This window comes from Myotis lucifugus, unplaced genomic scaffold, assembly GCF_000147115.1.
Source record: "Myotis lucifugus unplaced genomic scaffold, Myoluc2.0 scaffold_14, whole genome shotgun sequence".
Lineage (NCBI taxonomy): Eukaryota > Metazoa > Chordata > Mammalia > Chiroptera > Vespertilionidae > Myotis > Myotis lucifugus.
The window spans coordinates 7182808-7205995 of record NW_005871062.1 but is presented as its reverse complement, the minus strand read 5'-3'; the positions used below and the strand labels follow the sequence as shown (position 1 = coordinate 7205995).

Sequence of the window (23188 nt, the reverse complement as noted above, 5' to 3'; positions counted from 1 at the left end):
TGCAATAGACATTTCCTAATTATTTGAAACTCTTACCCTTGCTAGATGATGTCCCTTGGCTCTGTGACATTGAACTGTGCTGGTTTTCTTCCTATCTTCCTGGATGTTCTTTCTCAGTCTCTTTCAAGGAGTACCTGAGCTCTGTTCTTCTATTAAGTGCTGGCATTCATCAGGCTTTTTACTTTTTTCCTTTGACCCTTTTCTTTTCTCACTTTACATACTCTCCCTCAGAAATTTTACTTATTCTAGTGGTTTTAATTACTCTCTGGATTCTAATGACTCCCACTATCAGATTGTTAGACTGGATTACCCACCCAAGATTCAAACCCACATATTTAACTTCCTTGTAAAGTCTCTCATATGCACCTCAAATTCAGCATGTCCCAAATTGAGCGAATATTTTTCCTTCTTCTAAAGCGTTTATTTCTTATGTGTTTCCCATCTCAGAGATGAGCTTTACTTTCTTTCTCTTTTTTTGGCATTTTAAAAAATTTATTGTCTGAAGTTTTACATATGTCTCCTTTTTCCTTGCTTGCCACACCCCCCCCCAGCCATTCCCAGCCCCCACCGCCCCAATGTCTGTGTCCATTGGTTATGCTAATATGCATGCATACAAATCCTTTGGTTGCACTCTAACCCCTTCCTTCCCTGCCATTTGTCTCTGGATCTATTCTTGTTCATCAAATTATGTTGATCATCATATCCCACATATGAGTGAGATCATGTGATATTTATCTTTCTCCGACTGGCTTATTTTGCTTAGCATAATGCTCTCCAGTTCCATCCATGCTGCTGCAAATGGTAAAAATTCCTTCTTTTTTATAGTGACGTAGTATTCCATTTTGTAGCCATACCACAGTTTTTTAATGCATTCATCTGCTGATGGGCACTTAGGCTGTTTCCAAATCTTAGCTATGGTAAATTGTGCTGCTATGAACATAGGGGTGCATATATCCTTTCTGATTGGTGTTTCTGGTTTCTTGGGCTATATTCCTAGAAGTGGGATCACGGGGTCAAATGGGAGTTCCTTTTTTAACTTGAGGAAACTCCATACTGTCTTCCACAGTGGCTGCACCAGTCTGCATTCCCACCAGCAGTGAAAGAGGGTTCCTTTTTCTCAATACTTGTCATTTGTTGATTTGTTGATGATAGCGATTCTGACAGGTGTGAGATAGTATTTCATTGTTGTTTTGATTTGCATCTCTTGGTTTATTAGTGACTTTGAGCATGTTTTCATATGTCCCTGGGCTTTCTGAATGTCCTCTTTCAAAAAGTGTCTATTTAGGTCCTTTGCCCATTTTTTGATTGGATCGTTTATCTTCCTTTTGTTAAGTTGTATGAGTTCTCTGTAAATTTTGCAGATTAAACCCTTACCTGAAATATCATTGGCAAATATGTTTCCCCATGCATATTATTTTGTTGATTGTTTCTTTTGCTATGAAGACGCTATTTATTTTGATGTAGTCCCATTTGTTTATTTTCTCCTTAGTCTCCATTGCCCTAGGAGCTGTGTCTGTAAAGATATTGCTACGACATATGGCTGTTATTTTGCTGCCTACGGAGTCTTGTAAGATTTTTATGGTTTCCCATCTTACATTTAAGTCCTTTAGCCATTTTGAGTTTGTTTTTGTGTATGGTGTAAGTTGGTGATCTAGTTTCATTTTTTTGCATGTATTTGACCAAATTTGCCAGTACCATTTATTGAGAGACTGTCTTGACTCCAGTGTATGCTCTTGCCTCCTTTGTCAAATATTAATTGAGCATAATGGCTTGGGTCAATTTCTGGGTTGTCTGTTCTGTTCCATAGGTCTATATGTCTGTTCTTGTGCCAGTACCAGACAGTTTTGAGAACAATGGCTTGGTAGTATAGCTTAGAAAACAGGAGGAGAGCCTAGCTGGTTTGGCTCACTAGATAGAGCGTCGGCCTGCGACTGAAGGGTCCCAGGTTCGATTCCGGTCAAGGGCATGAACCTTGGTTGCAGGCATATACCCAGTAGGGAATGTGCAGGAGGCAGCTGATTGATGCTTCTCTCTCATCGATGTTTCTAACTCTCTATCCCTCTCTCTTCCTCTCTGTAAAAAAATCAATAAAATATATTTTAAAAAAAACAGGAGGAGAGCCTAAGGGAACTTTGGGACAACATGAAATGAAACAAAATCCACATAATAGGGGTCCCAGAAGGAGAGGAAACTGAGCAAGGCATAGAAAACCTGTTTGAAGAAATAATGACAGAAAAATTCCCTGATATTGGGAAGAAGAAAAAACGCACACCAGTCCAAGAAGCTCACAGAGTCCCAAACAAGATCAACCCGAAAAGACCAACATCAAGACACATTATAATTAAATTGTCAAACACCAATGACAAAGTAAGAATCTTAAAGGCTGCCAGAGAGAGACACAGAAACTTACCTACAAAGAATCTCCCATCAGACTATCCACTGATTTATCAACAAAAACACATCAGGCCAGAAGGGAATGGAATAAAATATACAAAGTGATGCAAAGCAAGGGTCTGAATCCAAGAATACTGTACCCAGCCAGGCTATCAATCAAAGTTGAGGGTGAAGTCAGGAGTTTCAAAGACAAAAAAGGACTAAGGAAGTTTATGACCACCAAACCAGCAATGCAAGAAATGCTAAAGGGTCTGCTTTAAAAAGAAGAAATAGGAAGCAAAGATGGAACACAGGCATAAAGAATAAAAATGGCAACAAACAAGTACCTATCAATAATAACTTTAAATGTAAATGGATTAAATGCCCCAATCAAAAGACATAGGTTAGCTGAGTGGATAAGAAAACATGACCCATATATCTGCTGTCTACAGGAAACCCACCTCTGAACAAACGACTCACACAGATTGATAGGGAAGGGATGGAAAAGGTTTTTCAGGCAAATGCAAATGAAATAAAAGCTGGGGTAGCAATACTTATATCTGACAAATTAGACCTCAAAGTGAAGGCCATGACAAGAGATAAGGAAGACCACTTCATAATACTAAAGGGAGCAATTCAACAAGAAGATATTAACTCTGGTAAACATATATGCACCCAATACAGGAAAACCCAAATACATAAAAAAGTTCTGGAGGATATCAAGGGAAATATTGACAGCAATACAGTCATAGTAGGGGATTTTAATACCCACTAAGACCACTGGATAAATCCTCTAAACAAAAAATAAGCAAAGAAACATCAATCCTAAATGCCTCACTAGATCAGATGGAATTAATTGACATCTTCAGAACATTTCACCCCAAAGCCACAGAATATACATTCTTCTCAAGTCCACATGGGTCATTTTCAAAGGTAGACCACATATTAGGACACAGGCAAAGTCTCTTCAAATTCAAGAAGATAGAAATCACATCAAGCATCTTCTCAGATCACAATGGCATAAAACTAGAAATCAACTACAATAAAAACAATGAAAAAAAAATCAAACATCTGGAGGCTAAATAGCGTGCTATTAAATAATGATTGGGTTACCAAAGAGATCAAAGAAGAAATAAAAAGCATCATGGCAACAGACAACAATGAAAACAACAACAATCAAAAATCTATGGGACACAGTGAAAGCAGTCTTGAGAGGGAAGTTCATAGCTCTGCAGGCCTACTTCAAAAAAACAAGAAATAAATGGTAATAAATTATCTAACCCTACAACTCAAAGAGTTAGAAAGAGAGCAACAAGAAAATCCCATCATAAGCAGAAGGAAGAAAATAATAAAGATCAGAGTGGAGATAAATGACATAGAGACCAAAAAAAAACAATACAACAGATCAACAAAACCAAGAGCTGGGTCTTTGAAAGGATAAACAAGATTGATGAACCTCTAGCCAGGCTCACCAAGAAGCAAAGAGAGAGAACCCAAATAAACAAAATCAGAAATGAAAAAGGTGAAGTAACAACTGATCCCACAGAAATACAAACGATTATGAAAAATACTATGAACAACTCTATTCCAACAAAATGGACAACCTAAATGAAATGGACATCTTATTAGAAAAATACAAGCTCCCAAAACTCAATCAAGAAGAATCAAAAATCTGAATATGCCAATAACTACTGACAAAGTTAAGCAGTGATAAAAAATCTTCCAGCAAACAAAAGTCCTGGTCCAGAAGGCTTTACAGGGGAGTTCTACCAAGCATTCAAAGAAAAACTAAAACCTATCTTCCTCAGACTATTCCAAAAAATTCAAGAGGAAGGCACACTTCCAAGCTCCTTCTATGAAGCCAGCATTACCCTTATCCCTTTAACCAGATAAAGACACCACACAAACAAGATAACTACAGGCCAATATCTTTGATGAACATAGATGCTAAAACCCTCAACAAAATTTAGCAAATTGGATTCAGCATTACATAGAAAGATCATACACTATGACCAAGTGGGATTTATTCTGGGGATGCAAGGATGGTACAATATCCACAAATCAATAAATGTGATACATCACATAAACAAACTGAGAGACAAAAATCACATAATCATATCAATCGATGCAAAAAAGCACTTGACAAAACCCAACACCCTTTCTTGATAAAAACTCTCAGCAAAGTGCGAATAGAGGGATCATACCTCAACATAATAAAAGCCTTATATGGCAAACCTAGTACCAACATCATACTCAACGGGGAAAAACCAAACTCATTTCCCCTAAGAACAGGAACAAGACAGGGATGCCCACTTTCACCACTCCTGTTTGATATATTACTGGAAGTGCTAGCCATTGCAATCAGACAAGAAGTAGAAATAAAAGGCATCCAAATTGGAAAAGAAGAAGTAAAACTGTCCTTATTCACAGATGACATGATTCTATACATAGAAAACCCCAAAGACCCCATCAAAAAACTACTAGACCTAATAAATGAATTCGGCAATGTAGCAGGATACAAATCAACACCCAGAAGTCTATGGCCTTTTTGTACACCAATAATGAACTCACAGAAAGAGAAACAAAAAAAAAAACCCGACCCCATTTAGCATTGCACCAAAAAATTTAAGATACCTAGGAATAAACTTAACTAAGGACGTAGAAGACCTGTACTCAGAAAACTACAGGACATTGAAAAAAGAGATAGAGGAAGACATAAACAAATGGAAGAACATACCATGTCCATGGGTTTGTAGAATCAACATCGTTAAAATTTCCATACTACTCAAAGCAATCTACATATTCAATGCAGTCCCCATTAAAATACCAATCGCATACTTCAAAGGTTTAGAAACTCTCCAAAATTTCATCTGGAAAAAAAAGACCCGGAATAGCCACAGCAATCCTGAGAAAGAAGAACAAAGTTGGAGGGATCACAATACCAGAGAGTAGCTCTACTTTCTACCCAGTTTCTCAAGATAAATCTTATCATTGTTAGCTCCTCCCTCTCTCTGACTCTTTGTAGGACATTGAGTCTGTGTCAGAACTACTCAACTCTTAAGTTGTAGAGAAAAAAAATAACCATAGACAATATATAAATGAATGGGCATGATTGTGTTCTAATAAGACTTCATTCATAAAAACAGATGGTGAGCTAGATTTGGCCCATTGGGTTAGTTTGCTGACCTCTGGTCTAAAGAGTTCATTTTCACCTTTCCATAGTGCTTGACATCAAGCTTCTCAATAAAAGTTTGTTGGGTGAATAAGTGAATGGTATAAGAACAAATTATGATGGACCTGTTTACTGGTTTTCTTCTGTGGCCATATCTCCTTGGCCACTACATACTCCACATTCATTCAATGTAGTCAGTGACCCCTTTCCACCAGTGGGGTGGTTTTCATCTGCTGTGCTCATCTTAACATTTGTGTTGAGGAAATATACTATGTGAAGTTTTGATTCCTTTGGTGGAAGGGTCAAGTTTTAAATCCTTTGTCACTATTCTCCAACCATCTCTCACAGCACAGACCTTTGGGTTTTTTTCTAGGTATGAGTTAAACTTTGGCTTATTCAGATAAGTCAGATTATTAATATAATTTATTATAGACTTTGGTCATTTTTTGTGTGTAGATGTATTTATTCTTTTGTTTCATATACATTTATTTAAACCTTCCTTAAAATCTTATTGGGGCAGGTAGAATATTAGGTATAAAAATCCTCAATTGAATCAATGCACAAAGCACTTAATAATATATACAAGCCACAGGAGAAGTTTAACATGCAGTGGGGACAAAGATAACTCAGATAAGATATTGTCACAAAGAGGCTTATAAGCACAAAGGAGATAAGAGGTGAATAAATAATTTCAATACAATGTAGAAAGTGCTTTGAGGAAAGAATTAGCAACAAACTCTAGGAATTTCACAGAAGTAACATTTATCTTCCACCAAAAAGATCAAAAAACACTCTAAGAGAGAAGTATTGTACCTGGATATGGAAAGGTGGGTATTTGGAATTCTGATATGGCACTAAAGGGCCCTTGAGACAGAGGAAAGTATAGGCATACTCAGCAGTTACTAGAAAGCAAGTTTTAATAAAACTACATCCATGGACTTGCTGATAAAAGTGCAGCCAAATCCCTTCCAGAAGGTGCCAAGTCCATTCTGGTCTGGAATGCATTGATAATTGGGACATTATGCTTAGAGACTGCAAACTGACATTCTGTCGTCATCCCTCTTGGAATAGAAACCCTGATCCTTTAAAATAATTAGCATTAATTTGGTGCATGTGTGCAAAAATAAATCACAAGTGTCCAAAAACAGAAATGTTAAGTTCAATGGTTATGTTCTCATTAGCTCCGCCTATGTAAACAAAATTAGAAGCAATTAACATTTAAAAATAGAAAAGACAAGGAGAATTCACAGCTCCCAGTGGAAAATTATTATTTATATAAATGCCCACAAAGCTGACTTCCTCTCACCCTTCCTGATGTCAGTCATGTTATTTCTATGGATAAAGAATCAGTTTTCTTTCCTGAGGGTTAGGAGGGAGGATTGTGATTCTATACATGTTGTTCTGGTTGAAATTGGAAGTGTGTATGTCCTCTAGCAAAGAAATAAGTAGGTCTCCATCTCCTCTACCCTACCTCTATATTGTATCTCACCCATTCTCTGTCTAGGTAAGAAGAGAATTTGCTATGGCTCAAGACTGTCAGCAGAAACCCACTTCCATGAAGCAATGCTGGCGTTTGCCAATGGGACACCTGCCTGTTGCAGAAAGCCTCAATGACCCACCTGGAAGAAGGGTGACAGATCTCATGAACTCACCAAGACACACTTTGAAGTGGCCCTGATGTGCTCTGTAGGATATGGGCTATCTCTGTGAAGGATGGAGCCTTACTGTGGGCAACAGGTATCAGAATGGGGAGAGAAACTGGTCATGGGGCACCTGGGGAACTGAGGCAGAGATGTGGACACATTGAGTGTAATACAGAGCACTGGCAGCTGGCTCCGCAGGGCTCTGAGTTCTAGCTGTATCACTAACTTGCTATGTGAACTTGGCTAAGCCACTCTTCTTTCTGGGCTTAATTTTCCCCAATCTTAAAATTAGGAGCTGAACTGGCTTATCTTCCTGCTTCATTCCATACAGTTTTTGTTTGTTTGTTTGTTTTTAAGATATAACTCAAGTCTTTTATCTGCCTCTTTCCATCTACTTGACTGGAAAGATGTGGTGAATGGTAGGTTGGGGGTGAGGTGTAGGACTGAAATATTTTTCTATTCCTCATTTATAAAATGTGTGAAAATATACCCCACACTTTCTTCCCCAAAAAACTGTTGCTTTAGGAACTCAGGAATGATAACGGAGGACACAGAAGAGTCAGTTGCAAGGTCATGACAGAACCCACCAGTTGGCTATCAGTCTGGGAAACAACATCACTTTTAATGTTTATGGAGCCTTGGAATAAAGGCTAACAGAGAAGGGATTTGTTCAAAGTGACATGTTAAAGACAACTATGATTCAACCTCTTGGTTCTAAATCCTCTTTCTACCATGTCTTTCTTCTTCTGTCTGCAGTATGTCTGATCTGGAATCAGGGCTTAAGGGGAATCAGGACTTAAGGACTGATGAACATATATCAACTTCAAATAAAAATATCAGTAGAGTTTTGTGGAGGTAGAAAGCAAGTCAAATCTTTGACCATTAGTTTTTGTTAAGACTTTGCTCATTTTTTCATACTTCCCCCCCATTATAATTAGTAACAGTTCTCCTGAGCATTTTGCATATACAGTAGTCAGTCCCCCTTTATTCACAGTTTTGCTTTCCATAGTTTCAGTTACCTGTGGTCAACTTCAGTCCAAAAATATTAAGTGGAAAATTTCACAAGTAAACAATTCATAAAGTTTAAATTGCATGTTGTTCTGAATAGCATGATAAAATTTCCCTCTGTCCCGCTCAGTCCTGTTTGGTGTGTGAAACATTCCTTTGTCCGGTGTCTCCATGATGCATACACTGCCCATCCATTAGTCACTCAGTAGCCATCTTGGTTATCAGATTGACTATCATGGTATCCCAGTTCTTGTGTTTAGGTAACCCCTATTTTACTTAATAATGGCCCCAAAGCAATAGAGTAATGATGCTGGCAAGTCAGATATGCCAAAGAGAAGCTGTAAAGTGCTTCCTTTCAGTGAAAAGGTGAAAGTTCTCAAGTTAATAAAGAAAGAAAAACATGTATGTTAGGTCCAAGATTTATGGTAAGAACAAATCTAACTGTGAAATTTCCTACTTTAATTTATAAATTAAACTTTATCATAGGTATGCATGTATAGGGAAACCCATGGTATATATTGGTTCAGTACTGTCATTGGGTGTTTTGGAATGTAACTCCTACAGATAAGGGGGGAGACTACTGTACACAAATGTTCTTTTATTGTTGTTTTCTGCAAAAATTAAGGACTCAAATGTCCTTTTCTGTATCTTTACATATGCTAGTCTGTTTATATTCCAACACCTTATCCATACTGTCCTTAGCAATTATCCAAGCTTTTCTAATTTGCCTGTATACTGATCCATGTCTTCTGTTCAGTCATAATGTCTTTGAGAACTAGAAACATTTTGTATCTCAGTTCCCAAACCCAGAGATGCTACTGCTCAATTACATTAATTGAATAAATTAATGGAAGAAAGAGACACTTCATCTGTATCCACACCATGTCCTAGAAGCCCCTCAGAGTGGCGATGAGCTTAGCAGGGGCCTTCATTTCAACTTTTATGAGGAATCAGGAAAGGGTATAGAATGGGCAGATCTCCTTACATCTTTATGGCTGTAAATTCATAGCACTTATTCATGACCACCCAGAGGTGGCCAGAGTACCCAGAGATACCCTGCCCAGACTTAGAAAATGGGGAGAAAGAGTAAGAACTGCTCTTTGGGTTGCCCTTCTCAGCTTGAGGGCATCCTAGAGCCAACCTCCCTCTGGCTTGGCCAGGGGCCCGGGTTTGTTCTTTGTGTATCAGCATTGGTCAACCTGACCCTTGAGAGAGAATCCTGGTAAGGGTCAGGCGCCAGGGGTGGTACCTGAAACAATTTTTGCGTAGAGTGGGAGACTGTGTGGCCTCTTTGCTCAGAGCCTTGGAGGAGAAGGTGGGGGAGATAATACAAAAAGTCATCTGACTTCCTTCCAACAGTGCAGGCAGGAGAGCAAAGGGGAGGCTTCTGCAATGCTGGTGAAGAGGAGATGGCATGAGGATGAGGAGGGAAAGGAAGTCCTTGTGGACAGGACAATGAGGAAGAGTCTAAACTCAGGGTGTAAGAATGAGAGACAGAAGTTAAGAAAGACTGAGAAGAAATAAACATAGGAAGCAAGAGAGGAAGGAAGGAAGAAAGGAAGGAAGGAAGGAAGGAAGGAAGGAAGGAAGGAAGGAAGGAAAGAAGGAAGGAAGGAAGGAAAGAAGGAAGGTTGCAATGAGACAAAGAAAAAGACATAGACATCAAGAAAGAAAATCAGAACTAGAAAGAAAATAAGAGAAACATTTGGAGAGAGAAAAGAGAAGTGGAGTAACAATGAAGGCATGTGGGTACACACACAAGACATGGACAACTCAAAGTCTGCTTGACCTGCTCAGCTCAGGTAACTGTCTTTGTGAGCCTGGCACAGGGAAGATCTGTACACAGAGGAAATGTGCTGACTCCTGCCCAGGGTCTGTCGGAGGATAGAAACAGATCAATGAACCTGGGTGGGGCTTTTCTTTGCCAGGACTGGCACTGCCAGTTCTCAGTGCCCAGCCAGGCCAGGCCAAGGACTTTCACAAGAACCTTATGCTATTAAAGGGCCATCACCCGCAGGGCAAAATCAGCCTTTTACCTGGAGAAAAACCCTCTTTCTGTGCCAGTGTCACCTCCCCTGGCCCAGATACCACCTCTCTGGCAGGCCCTGGCTCAAACTCAGTTAGATGTCACCCCTCATCCTGGAAAAACTGGACCTTAGGAATCTGAACAGGCTTCAAGAACACTCCAGGGACCAGCACAGCCTGGTATATACAACTGATGGAATGACCCTGAGACATGTTTGTGGGTAGAGCAAGAGGCATCTAGAGCAGAATGTTCCCATAGATCTTGGACCACTGGATGCATTTTATAGGGAGAAAGATTTCAGCTTCAATGCCAGGAAGGACTTTGAAATCAAAGCTAGACAAAAGCTGGATTCATTCATTCATTAATTCAGTATTTACCAATAATTTTTGAACATCTACAATGTGTGGGACACTGTGTTAGAAGCTGAGGACAGGAGATAAGCAAACACATTTGGGCTGTGGGGGGAGAGTGATGGCAACACTATTTCCTCTACCCAATGTAACAGAAGGAGCTCAGAGGGGAATGTTAATTAATTCTGCTTTGAGGACAAGCAAGATTTTTAGGAAGGGCACATTTGAGCATAGCTTTAATGGTTGTGTAGGGTCCTTGAGGCAGAGAGAGTAGAGGGATCCTAGACCAAGAGAGGCACAGAGAAGAGCTGGAAGGTGTAGGAATGCAGGGCTCATCTGGAGGATGAATGGTGGGACAGGCAGCCTGGGAGAAATGAGGGTGGGGTGGAGGTGGGCCAGGTGAGGACAGCCACTATAAAGGTACAAAGTCACCAGCATTTTAGTCAGAAGGGAGCTTAGAGATGATGAAAGCCATCTTTGTCATTATTTTATTTTTTAAATTTTGTATGTGAGTGTATGTGAGTGTATGTTTGTTGGAGGATGCCTGGGGTTGGACACAGAGGAAAGGACATGACAGCAACTCCAATAATTTCGAACCAAATATGTTAGTCCTTTTCTCTTAAGAGACCTACTAGGATATTTTCATTGATTTATTTACCTCCTGTGGTCGCCCAAACCTCCTACCTTCTCAGTAGGTTTTCTCTGTCTTTCTTCTCATCTTAAGTCTTCATCCCTCTAGACTGACTGTCCCCGGCACAGTAGATTTGCTGTTAGGCCTCCTCTTGGTGATGGTAAGCAATCCAAGAAGGAAAGGGCCTCCTGTTTACCCAGATCCTCCTCCCTAGAAGGCAGATGTGAGTTTGTATTTAAAAAGTTCTAAAAGGATAAAAAATTAAACATTGCCCTTATGAAGTTTTTAAAAAATTACATAATGAAGTTAAAGTTTCTTCGTTTAGTCTGTTAGCATTTATCAGTCAACTTAGTTTCCTAAGTTAAATCAAATATATCTCTCTCTACATAGATATACATGTACACTCACACACATATTTATGGAAAAGAAATTATGCCTTACATACTGATCTGTTTTTTATTTAAAAATATATTGTGAAAAAACTTCCAACTTCATACCTCATATGCATTCTAGTCCATAGACCAGATATAACATAAGTTTCTAGCTATTTTTCTGTTGATAGCCATTTATGATGATTTCACCTGTGTGCTTTTACAAATGATGCTGCCGCAGACATCCTTGCACATGCACCCTTCTGTACTCTTGTTATTATTTCTATAGGCTAGATTCCTAGAGTTAGGTTGTTAAATCAAAGACTATGTACATTATAAATCTTACTGGGAATTACATCACTTCTTTTTAAAATATATATATATATATATATATATATATATATTTTTATTTATTTTAGAGAGGAAGGGAGAGGGAGAGGGAGAGGGAGATAGAAACATCAATGATGAGAAAGAATCATTGATTGGTTGCCTCCTGCATGGCTCCTTTTGGGGATCGAGACTGCATATGCCTTTGACCAGAATCGAACCCGGGATCTTTCAGCCCCCAGGCCGATGCTCTATCCACTGAGCCAAACTGGCTATGGCTATATCACTTCTTTTATAAAGGTTAGTTCACACTGTAACAGGCCATTGACATGGAGTGCCTCTTCCACACTTGCTCTCCCTCTGGAACTGCCTCATCGTTTACAGAGATGAAGAAAGGGCACAGAGAGAATGATCAGTTGTCTAATAACACACACCTCAGTGTTGGCAATGCTGGCACCAAGATTCCAAATCTGTTGTCGCTAGACAATAAGGTAATGCACGGAAAATATTAAGGACGATGCCTGGCATGATGTGAGTGTAGCTTTGAACAACTGGTTCAGTGTGGGAGAGGAATTAGAGAGAAGAGAGAACACAGGTAAGGAGGCTCTGGATAGCTCTTCCCAGGCTAGGTGTAGTGTCCCTTCTCCTAGCACTCAGCTTCACAACATTAAATTTATTAGTTGATTCATTAGTCCACCATAATACTGTCCCTGGGAGACAAGAAAGTGAGAAGGTAGTTCTCTGACATCAGAGACTGATAACCTATATAGGCTAGGATGCTGTAATCATCCTTAAATTCCTAAAAGAAATGTGAAGTGTTGAGCTTCTGAGTTTGAGATTCTCTCACTCTATTAGTTGTTTAATGCCTGAAAGTTACCAAAGAGAGACAGTTATTACAGCATAAATTATTGTGATTTTTTTCTTTCATATGAGTATCCTCTCCTCATGAGTCTCCTCACACCCATTAAAAAAGGGATCATATCTTAAACTTCTTTTATCATCTCTTCCTCCATGACAACTAATGTGTTGAGGAGCACACCAGAGGCACTCAATACATAAAAATGGGGAAAACAAATAGGATTTTTTGGTTGTGATTTAAGGAAAACTGTAGCACTTTTAGAGTTGTGCCTCATAGATATTGATTGATTAAATTACCAGGTAGCTATCTAAAAGTCATTATCACATTTGCAAAGTGATGAAGGTACTCTTGGAAGTGCCTTCAGAATGGTGCTAGCCTTTTTACCACACATGTTCACCAGGGAACACCCCATATTTTTCAGCTGCAAGTTGTGGATCTGGGTGGGCCAGAGAAGAATGTCTGGGGAGATGAGATTGTAGAAGGTAACAGCCACTGGAAGAATTTGGCCCCAAAGGCAAGGACTCCTTGATCAATATTCATGACTTTCAGAATTCCTATTTTAATCAGCGAAACGGAAATGAAATTCCAATGTCGCTTTTAGTTTAAAAAAATTACAAGTGGGATATGATATTCATGCATACCATTTCCTCTGAAATTCTTTTTAAGAATTGAAGAAAATATAACATACTGGAAAGAACACTAGCCTAGGCATCCAGATATTTAATTTCATGCCCTAAATTTATCACTTAGGAGCTGTGTGATCAAAAGCACTCGGTTCCCCCATCTTACCTCATTTCACTCATATATAAAATGAGAAGGTTGATGATAAATAAACTCCCCTTCAGTTTTAATAATAAATGAGTCCATAATTCCCGGATTAATGTTGAAGACCCATCCATCCATCCATCCATCCATCCATCCATTCTTTCCACAAGTATTCATTGAATTCCCACTTATATTGTGTCCATGTGATTTGAGCTCTTCTGCTCTGGGTTGATAGGCTGATGGCATAATTATTCTTCAGAGAACCTTGATTCTACATCTTGTATACATTCTGACCCCACCTCTTCTCTCATCCATTTTATCTTCAATCAGTTCCTGATGTTTTTTTCTTCCTCTGTGTCTATCTCTGGTCCATCTCATCCCTTCCATGCCCACTTCACTGCTCTTTTTCCAGCCTCACCAACTCTCAGTTGAGCTAATGTAGAAACTCCCTAAGTGGTTTTCCAGCCTCAATAGTCTTCCTTTCCAATCCACTGTACATGCTATGCCCAGAGTTATCGCCAATATTTCATTTTAAGCAACATTTTTGAAAGTTTGTTGAATGTAGATACTCACTGTATCTGGACCCTTAGGAACTAACAGTCCAGAGAGGAAGAGATACAAAATTAAAGGGTAAGTATAATACAGTGTGGGACTGCAATGGTGGGGGAACACTCAGTATTAGATTTCTTCCTTTCTTCTCACAAAGGCTTCCTCCTTAGATGTTTTTTCTTCTGCACCTCATAGCACTTTATTTTTTCATGGTTCTTGCATCTCATTCATTACATCGTTTTAGCAATCATTCTCCACTTGTCTCTCATTGAATAGACTGTGAGCTTCTTGATGGCAGGGATCTGATTGGCTTGTGCCATCCCTCTAAGTAGGAAAGAAACCTTGGGAGCCTTTTGCCTTCAAGGGGAAGTCCAAATCTTTATATTAGGCATTCAAAGTCTTTAAGAATTTGGGTCTACTTTTCCAATTAACTCTGCTAATCACCCCTTATTCCATCTAATTTCAATCGCAAAACTTCTTCCTCTCACCCCTCACTTAACCTCTAGAACCCCACTCTTTAGGTACACAACGCCTGACCATACCCAGTACTCTTATACTCACTGCTTTTGGGTAAGCCACATCCTCTTCTGAGAATACCCAACACACATTTTTCCCTACTCCCCTGCCTGCCAGGATTTGCCTGGAGGACCCTGTCCTCTCTTCAAAGTCTAGTTTAAATTCTATTCATTCAAAGAACTTTGCATAGAATCAGGTTCACTTATTCAGAATTAATTTTTGCCTGCTCTCAAATACTTCTTATAGTAAATGTGTGGACTCTCTTCTGCAGACATTTTGTGACCTTGCTGTCTACCCTTATATTATGACCTCCTAGGAAGAAGTGCCCATGTCACTTGGGTTTTGGGATCCTCCATATTACAGAGCCTACTGTCTGGCAGTTAGGCTCATCCATACTGAGCAGTTGCCACATGACAGGTACTGTGGAGGCTTTATGATGTCCTCACAGCAGACCAGGAAACTGGGCTCAGAGAGAGGCTAAGTAATCTGCCCAAGGCACCAGTAGGTACATAATATAATTTAGATTTGAACACAGGTATCTCTTAACAGCCAGACTACATTGCTTCCCTACAAGAAGCCACAATAAATGCTGAACGGTTTTGTAGCCATTTGGAGAAGAGGTTGAAGATACACTTAACAAGCATTTCCTGATTGCCTAGGGAGATATCTACAAGTATTTTTTTAATATATTTTATTGATTTTTTACAGAGAGGAAGGGAGAGAGATAAAGAGTTAGAAACACCGATGAGAGAGAAACATCGCAGGCCCACAGCCCTTGACCGGAATCGAACCTGGGACCTTTCAGTCCGCATGCCAATGCTCTATCCACTGAGCCAAACCGGTTAGGGCTCTAAAAGTTTTTTTTTTTAATGGATTGGCATTTGATTTTACCCTTGAAGACTGAAAAGAAATTTGACAAAGAAAAAAAGCTGAGAGTATTTTCATAAGAGAATAAATAAAGGCTGTTTTTTTTTTGTTTGCTTGTTTTTGTTTTTTTGGAGGAGGGGATGCGGCAGCAGGGAGAAGGGAGCTATTTACTGACTAACTTTCCCAGCCAGGCTGTAAGGAATCAAGGGAAGGAAACATTTGGTCTTGCTCGGAGCTGTATCTCTATTGCCATTGCAGTGTCTAATACAGAGCACGTGTTAAATAAACATTTTGTATAAATCAATCTACTCAATAAAAACTAAGCCTTTTTTGTGTTCCTGCAGTTTTAAATTCACTCTTGACCTAGAATGCTGAACACCCTAATTGTCTTTGTGAAGGCTTTTGAAAGCCCAAACCTAAACTTTCAGACCCTGAAAGTGAAACCTACAGTCCTTAGAAAGTTTCACTGACCAACCCAGTTTCACTGACTGGCTGAGTGAAAAACAAACAGAACCAGCTATGAAAAATCAAGAGAAAGAAAACCTGTCAGTTCCAAGAAACCTAGGTATTTTCAGTAATATGCCTCCTGCAAGGAAATCTGAGGGTTTAGGTGGTATCAGTTTCGTTTCCAGGAGAGATCTTTGAGCTTCTGTCTCCTAAGGAGAGAGGACAAGCCCCTTTGCCCAGCATCTGTGCTAAGGGCCTGGGTCTGAGGACCCTGAGGACTGAAAGAGAAATGAGGCAGAATCAAGGAGGTTCTTCTCAGATCCATTAGGTTGTTTCACGCCTCCTCATTCTGTATTAGAATACTCAGTAAGCAGGTCTGTGTTAGTGAGCATATTCAGATCACAACATTTGTTAAGTCAGTGAGTCAGAAAATGGCTCAAAGCAGAGCTAGTGAGCAGGGGAATGTAGCATCATGAAATAGAAAATGCTTTCAAGGTGGGGCAGGAGAACCGGCTGTTCCTTCCCTATCACACATTAGCTGGGTGACCCTGAGCAGTTACCTCTTTTTTTCTGGGCCTCATTTCCCCTTTGAGTTCTGACATATTTGGCAGATCATCATTATGGTCAGAGGAGAAAAATGCATGCATTTTGTCTATAATTGTTTTGAAAAAGAAGACATTCATGGAAAACCCTCTATGTTCATGGGAATCTGGGAATTGAAGAGTTTTTTTTCCTTTAATCAAATCCAGGGCTTCCCACCCTCGGCTCTGTTAATGTCTTAGGCTGGATAATTCTTTGTTATAGTGGGCTCTCCTGTGCATTATAGGATGTTTTCCACTATCTCTGATTTCTACAAACTAGATGCAGGTACCATCCACTTCCCTCTCCCTAGTTGTAACAATCTAAAATGTCTCCAGACATTGCTAATTGTTTGTTCTCTGGGGGCAAAATCTACACCCTGTGGAGTCTGAGCCCTGAGTTGCATTCCCAACAGAAACTGACAAATTCCTTAGAACAAGCATGTCAAACTCAAAGGTAAAGGGCCAAATAAACAAGGTTTAGGTTTATGTGGGTCACAAAAAAACAGAAGCTTTAATTTTTATAGAAACATAAGTTTATTTCGATAGAGACATGCTGAATACAAAGGGCTAAAATAAATGAGAAATCATTAACATAAAATAATAGAATATTTTAATAAAAATTAATATTTTTTCTTGAACATTAACTTACCAGACACTGAATAACTGCACAAATTAATAAGCTTAACGCAAATAAACCTATTTTTCTTGTTCTCTGAAAGCAAAATATTTCCTGTTGTGCACACTAAACAAGTCAGTCCAAGACTAATGACATGGCAATTGGCTGCTAAAATATTCGCTGCTAGTATTAGTGGAGAGAAATGGTGTACCTGCGTGTAAGGTCCATAAGGGAAATGAATGGAACACGATTATAGTAATCAGTCATTAGCGAACATTATGTCGTTATTAATAATTATGTATAACAGGATATTATAAAAATTAAGTTACAAAATTTCTTTTTTTATTAAAACATTTCTTACATACTGTTATATTGGCTGGGCTGCAAAAATATTCATTGTGGGCTACATGAGGCCCGTGGGCCGCGAGTTTGACATGCTTGCTTAGAATAATATAGCTAAGGGTGAACTTGGGAGGGTGTGGAAATCAGGCTGAGACTTCCCTCCAATTCTAAGGACCATGTTTCTGGGAGTTCAGAAATGTCAGAAGTGCATAGGGTCTGGAGGCAGGAAACTGGCATCTGTGTCCCTATATTATCACTGACAAGCTGTGTGATGTTCATCATATTGCTTAACTCTCTGAGCCTCAGAGTCCCCATGAATCCAAAGAAAGTAATGCTTCTCCTCCATGAACCTTCCTCCCATCATCCCACCTCCACACACACAACCAAAAGTTTGTTAGGAAGACTGAAAGTGCAATATGTGAAAGTACTGTGAACTAAAACGCACAAACAAATAGCATGTTATCACTCTAAAGTGTTTATTTTTTTCCCTGGGAGAGCATAGAAAGGAACTTTATTCCTAGATCATTTTTCTGTCAAGAGCAGTAATGGTGACATTGAAGGTACCACCACGGCAGTAATGAAAACAAATAATGGAGAACATTCTCAGGGAACACTGCCACAGTGCCAGTTCCAAGACTTGATTTCTATTAGGCCATGAGTTAGCATTTTTCCAGTAATAATGAAAGGTCTCCTGAAAAAAAAGGCATCATGGCATTGGGCAATGGCAAGAATGTCCCATTTGGCTGTTCACATACCTGGCAGTAACTTGGCCCTACGCTGATTCTTTCTTCAACAAGGTTATCAACCTGGAAGATGCCTATGTGGCTCATGTCTTTCCCCATCGTAGAACTTCAGAACTGAGAGAGGCTTTTGCATGCTGCCTGGAGTCAAGGAGCTCTGCTTACAGCCACAGTCAGGCCTAGAGTAGGCAGCTCTCCCAATGCCTTAGGCCAAGCCAAATCAAGCTGGGTCCAGGGTTTGAACTAAATTCTCCAGTTGTGGGAAAGTTCACCCCTAGAGTAACATCTTAGCAAGCAGACTAGGTACCAGGTCAACAGGCTGGTGATTATCTGGGAAGCTTAATTAGCTCAGAAACAACCTAGAATTAAAGATCAACAACATTTGGGGTTTGAGGGACAGGTTCAAGTTATAAGGAATAATGGAATGCTTTGGTATATGGGCCATTTTTCTTATCCTTTGAGGGTGATATAGAATAGTGGCTAAGGCCTTCACTTCTGAGCCCTGAGCATGTACCCTGGATCTACTCCTTACTAGCTGTGTGAGCATGGGCACCCAGTGGGTGCTATATAAACATTAGCTCTACTATTCCAGGTGCTACTTGATGTTGGCAGCAACCTCTGACAAGCTGTGTGACCTTCATCATACTGCTTAACCTCTCTGAGCCTCAGAGTCCACTTCACATTACAGATGTGGCCTCTAAAGTTTAGATAAGTTCATCCCTACACAGCAACCCCATCCTTGTTGCCCTGCTCTTCCTCTAAGTTATTCTGTCTTCTGTCTCTGCCATCTAAATGTCATCAATCCCTTACGTCTGATCAAATGTTAGCTCCTCTACAAATTCTGCCTCCAGAATGAAATTAATCTCAGCTTCCTCCAAGCTCTGTAGCATTTTCTTGGTATCTCTGTTGCACTATGGCACTCACCCGGGCCACAGTAGGCAATAAAAAAGACTGAGATAAGGACATGACACACTGCAGACTGTGATAAAGACCAGAGAGGAAGCACAAGCGAAGAACTCAGGAGGATCGAAGGAAGGAAGAAAGGTTTCCTCCTTGAAGCACTCATTTCCTGTTTCTCCCATCTGACAGTCATAATATGTCATGATAGCTTTTACAGCCCTCACGGCTTTCTAGCTCCAGACCAAGCTAACTCCATATATACGCTCTCCCTTCAAGAGAGGAAGTATCTCAGGGAGCAGAACAGTTTGGATTCACCTCCACACCCCCACAGCACATGGTCAAAGGTTGCAAGTGCTTAAAAACTCCTATGGCACTGAACTGAGAAAAGCTTGCTGGCTGACAGTGTGAGACAGTGCTGAATGACGGTGGAGATGACAGTGATAACAGGGAGGTTAACTGAACCGAAACCCAGCAGTCACGAAGGGTGACATACGCACAACGTTTCACTATGACTGAGTGAACAACAGGAGATCCACGAATCAGACTTAGAGATGCAGCCCACTCACTGGCAAACTGAAAAGAAACTGGAAAAGGCATAGGGGCGGGGACTATCTTATCAGCTAGATTAATGTAGCAGTGGCATAAGAAATACTGCTTCCTTGATTGTTTAAAAAATGCAACTTTTTAAATCATTGAAAATATCTTTGAGTAATAAGATGGCAGTGGAGTAAGTGGATGCTGCATGGACACACTCCCAGAAAATATCTTTTATATTGCTCATTGAGGAAGGCATAGAACAGTGATGGCGAACCTATGATACGCGTGTCAGAGGTGACACACGAACTCATTTTTTTGGTTGATTTTTCTTTGTTAAATGGCATTTAAATATATAAAATAAATATCAAAAATATACATCTTTGTTTTACTATGGTTGCAAATATCAAAAAATTTCTATATGTGACACGGCACCAGAGTTAAGTTAGGGTTTTTCAAAATGCTGACACACTGAGCTCAAAAGGTTCGCCATCACTGGCATAGAAGATATGCAGAGGTATCATAGGTAAGACAAATAATATCATCAGAGCAAGTCGAGTGCTATTAAATTTTATTGTAGTCCCCTTGTTCTACCTGCTGATTGTATATAGTTGAGATCATAATGATTCTGTATATTTTATAATATATTTATTTTTCGAATAAATAACAGATACATAAGGTACAAAGTTTGAAAGCATCAAAGTCAGCTTCTCTCCAGCTCTTGCCTCCCATATATCCTTGGAGAGGAGTCCTATGCCTACTGCTAAACATTTTTTGAGTGAGTTAATAGCCATTAATCCTTCAAGGTTCTCAGGAACCAAAAATTGTCTACAAGAATGAAACATGTCCCTAATGTAACATCTCTGTGCTGATAAAATATACAATTATACTACCTCTATCCCAGTTACATAACCAGAATGACACAGCATTCCCAAATGACAAAGGTAGTTGGAGGGACTCAACTAAGATGCAATCGCTTAACAGGTTACTGTCCAAAAGATTTCCCTGAGATGTTCTCAGTACCCCACAGTAGTTCAAGAAGCTCAGAACTTGAAATCAGAGTCTGCATGCCTTTGGGTTGTAGTGACTAAGACATTAACCCCAGACCAATGTCCCTAAAGGCAGGCTCCTTCTTCTTCCCAGATCAGGCCTGGCAGTCTTTCTCACCTTGTTCTGCTCTTGGGTGCTGGTCTAGGAGGTGAGAAGAGTGGGTGGTGGAACTCCAGTTCCAATGAAGCAGTTTAAAGAAAGTCATTTCCATAAAATGTAGTTCAAAAGAGAGAAAGCTTTTCTCTACTTACCTAAACTCTATCCTCTTCAGACTCATTTCTCCACCCCACCCACTCCACACACACACAAGTGGGGGAGTGGATCCCAAGATTTTCCTTGGGATCTGGTGCTGTGTGCTGCCCATGGGTTTACACTGTCACAAATCCTGCCACTCTGAGCATGCGCTGCCCCCCCCCGCCCCCCTGCTTATTGTGGAATTTGCTACAGTTTGGAAGTTTATTTACCAGTAAAGTGAATTTCCCTCTCTTTCCTCCCAGTACCCATCTGATAAAGTTACAGAAGGCATCTCGATTCACAACAGCCCCCACCATCCCCCACTGAATAGCATGTCGTCTGGCAACAGGAGGCGTTTGATTATATTTGGATGGCATGCCTGCATCAACTCCAGTTGTCCCTGAATTGGAACTGATGGGCCTCATGTGCTTCATCCAACAGTTTGCCTTCACCCACTCCCCACTCTGAAATGAACCTTTCTCTGAGAAAACAAGAAACCTACGTGCCATCCTGGGTGAGAGATTAACAGGAGCTGCATCCCAGCATTGCATCCCAGACATGGCAGGCAAGAGCACACTCAGAGGGGTTTCCAACAGCAAGCGGTGCTTCAAGCTTCTCTGGAGAGACTCCCCGAACCAGAGGACACAAATGTTCTCCCCAGAGTACGATAGCCCCTCATCTTAGTTCACAGACATGGAGTTCTTACTGTGTTCAGTAGAATGCCCCAAGCTACTGTTTCCTGTAGCAAGTCTCTATAACCGCCCTCTCCCCATTTTGACGTATGTGCTCTGTTAGTCACTGCTGTAGGCAGAATAGTGACTCCCCAAGGATGTCCACATGCTAATCCTCAGAACCTGTGAATATATTATATCCTGTGGGGAGGGGGGAGTTAAGATTGCAGATGGAATTAAGCTGGCTAATCAGCTGACCTTGAAAAAAATAGAGATTAGCCATCTAGGTTACCCTGTGGCCGCAGTGTAATCCCAAATGTCTGAAATAGGGAAAAGAGAAGCAGAAGAGTCAGAACCAGAGTGGTGGCATTGTGAGAAACTTGATCTGCCATTGTTGGCTTTGAAGATGGAGGAAGAGGGCATGAACCAAGGAATGTGGGCAGTCTCTACAATCTGGAAAAGGCATGAAAACAGATCTTTCCTAGAGATTCCTTGGTTTTAGGCCAGTAGGACACATTTGAACTCTAACCTTGAGAACAAGCTGGTTTGGCTCAGTGGATGGAGCATCAACCTGTGGACTGAAGGGTCCCAGGTTTGATTCCAGTCAAGGGAATGTATCTCGGATGCAGGCTCAATCCCTAGCCCTGGTAAGGGAGCGGACAGGAGGCAACCAATCGATGTGTCTCTCTCACATTGATGTTTCTCTGTTCCTGTTTCTCTCTCTGTCTCTCTCTTTGCCTTCCACACTCTCTCTCTCTAAAAAAAAAACACAAAAAAAACAAAAACAAAAACAAGACAGACACTGTGGAATTGCCATATGCCAGGCCTGGTACCAGGGACTGAGGGAACATTCCCATGGTATGTGGTTTGTACCTTGTACCTATCCATCGTCATCAGGGTCCAACCAGGGAAATGGAAGCCACTCTAAGTGTCTAAATACAGGAAATCTAATTCAGGTTATTGGCCACACAGGTGATTGAAATTGGGAAGCCAGTCCAACCATTAGCAATAGCAAGGGTTGCTACCAGGCTGAACTAGAGGGACAAAGAGAGAAGGTCACCAAGTGGAACCTGGACCATGAAGGGCCTGTATAGTAGGAGCTGGAGCCATGAAGGGACAGAGCCCTGCTGTAGAAGCTGCCTGAGGAAGAAAGGGAAAGAGAGAGAGAGATACCCTGCTTCTCCCTTTCTCCTACCTTCCAATCTTCTGCCAGTGCCTCCCATTGGCTGTTACCAGCTGGAAGACAGCTGACATAGGATCTTGGGATACACAGGGTCAGCCCTCCTACAGTACAGAACAGAACAGAGCTGGGGGAAAGCAGTGAATGGATTTGAGGAAGTGTAAGCCGAAGATCTGCAGATACCTCCTTTCTACATCAATCACCATGAATCTTGAAACTTGTTTACCCAATTGTTTTTTACCATGGCTTTGAAGCCCTTTCCCAACTTCTCTGGCCTTATTCATAACGTTCTCCCCATTATTCACAGCACCCCCACCACCGAGGCCTTTGCTCTGTTCTCACCTTGATAGGCAAGTCCCATCTTGGGGCACTTGTATTTTGTAGCCTCTACTGGACTCCCCATCCGTTGCCTCTCCCCTCATTGATCACTTTTTTT

At 40.5% G+C, this 23188-nt stretch overlaps 1 long non-coding RNA gene across 1 annotated transcript; it reads left to right on the top strand.

The window, feature by feature from the left end:
• Nucleotides 1-6073: 6073 nt before the first annotated feature.
• On the top strand, nucleotides 6074-22233 carry LOC111825113. Its single transcript, XR_002828219.1, has 3 exons — nucleotides 6074-6372; nucleotides 7050-7282; nucleotides 21165-22233. It is a non-coding gene; the product is annotated as an uncharacterized LOC111825113 (long non-coding RNA).
• The last annotated feature ends 955 nt before the right edge of the window (nucleotides 22234-23188 follow it).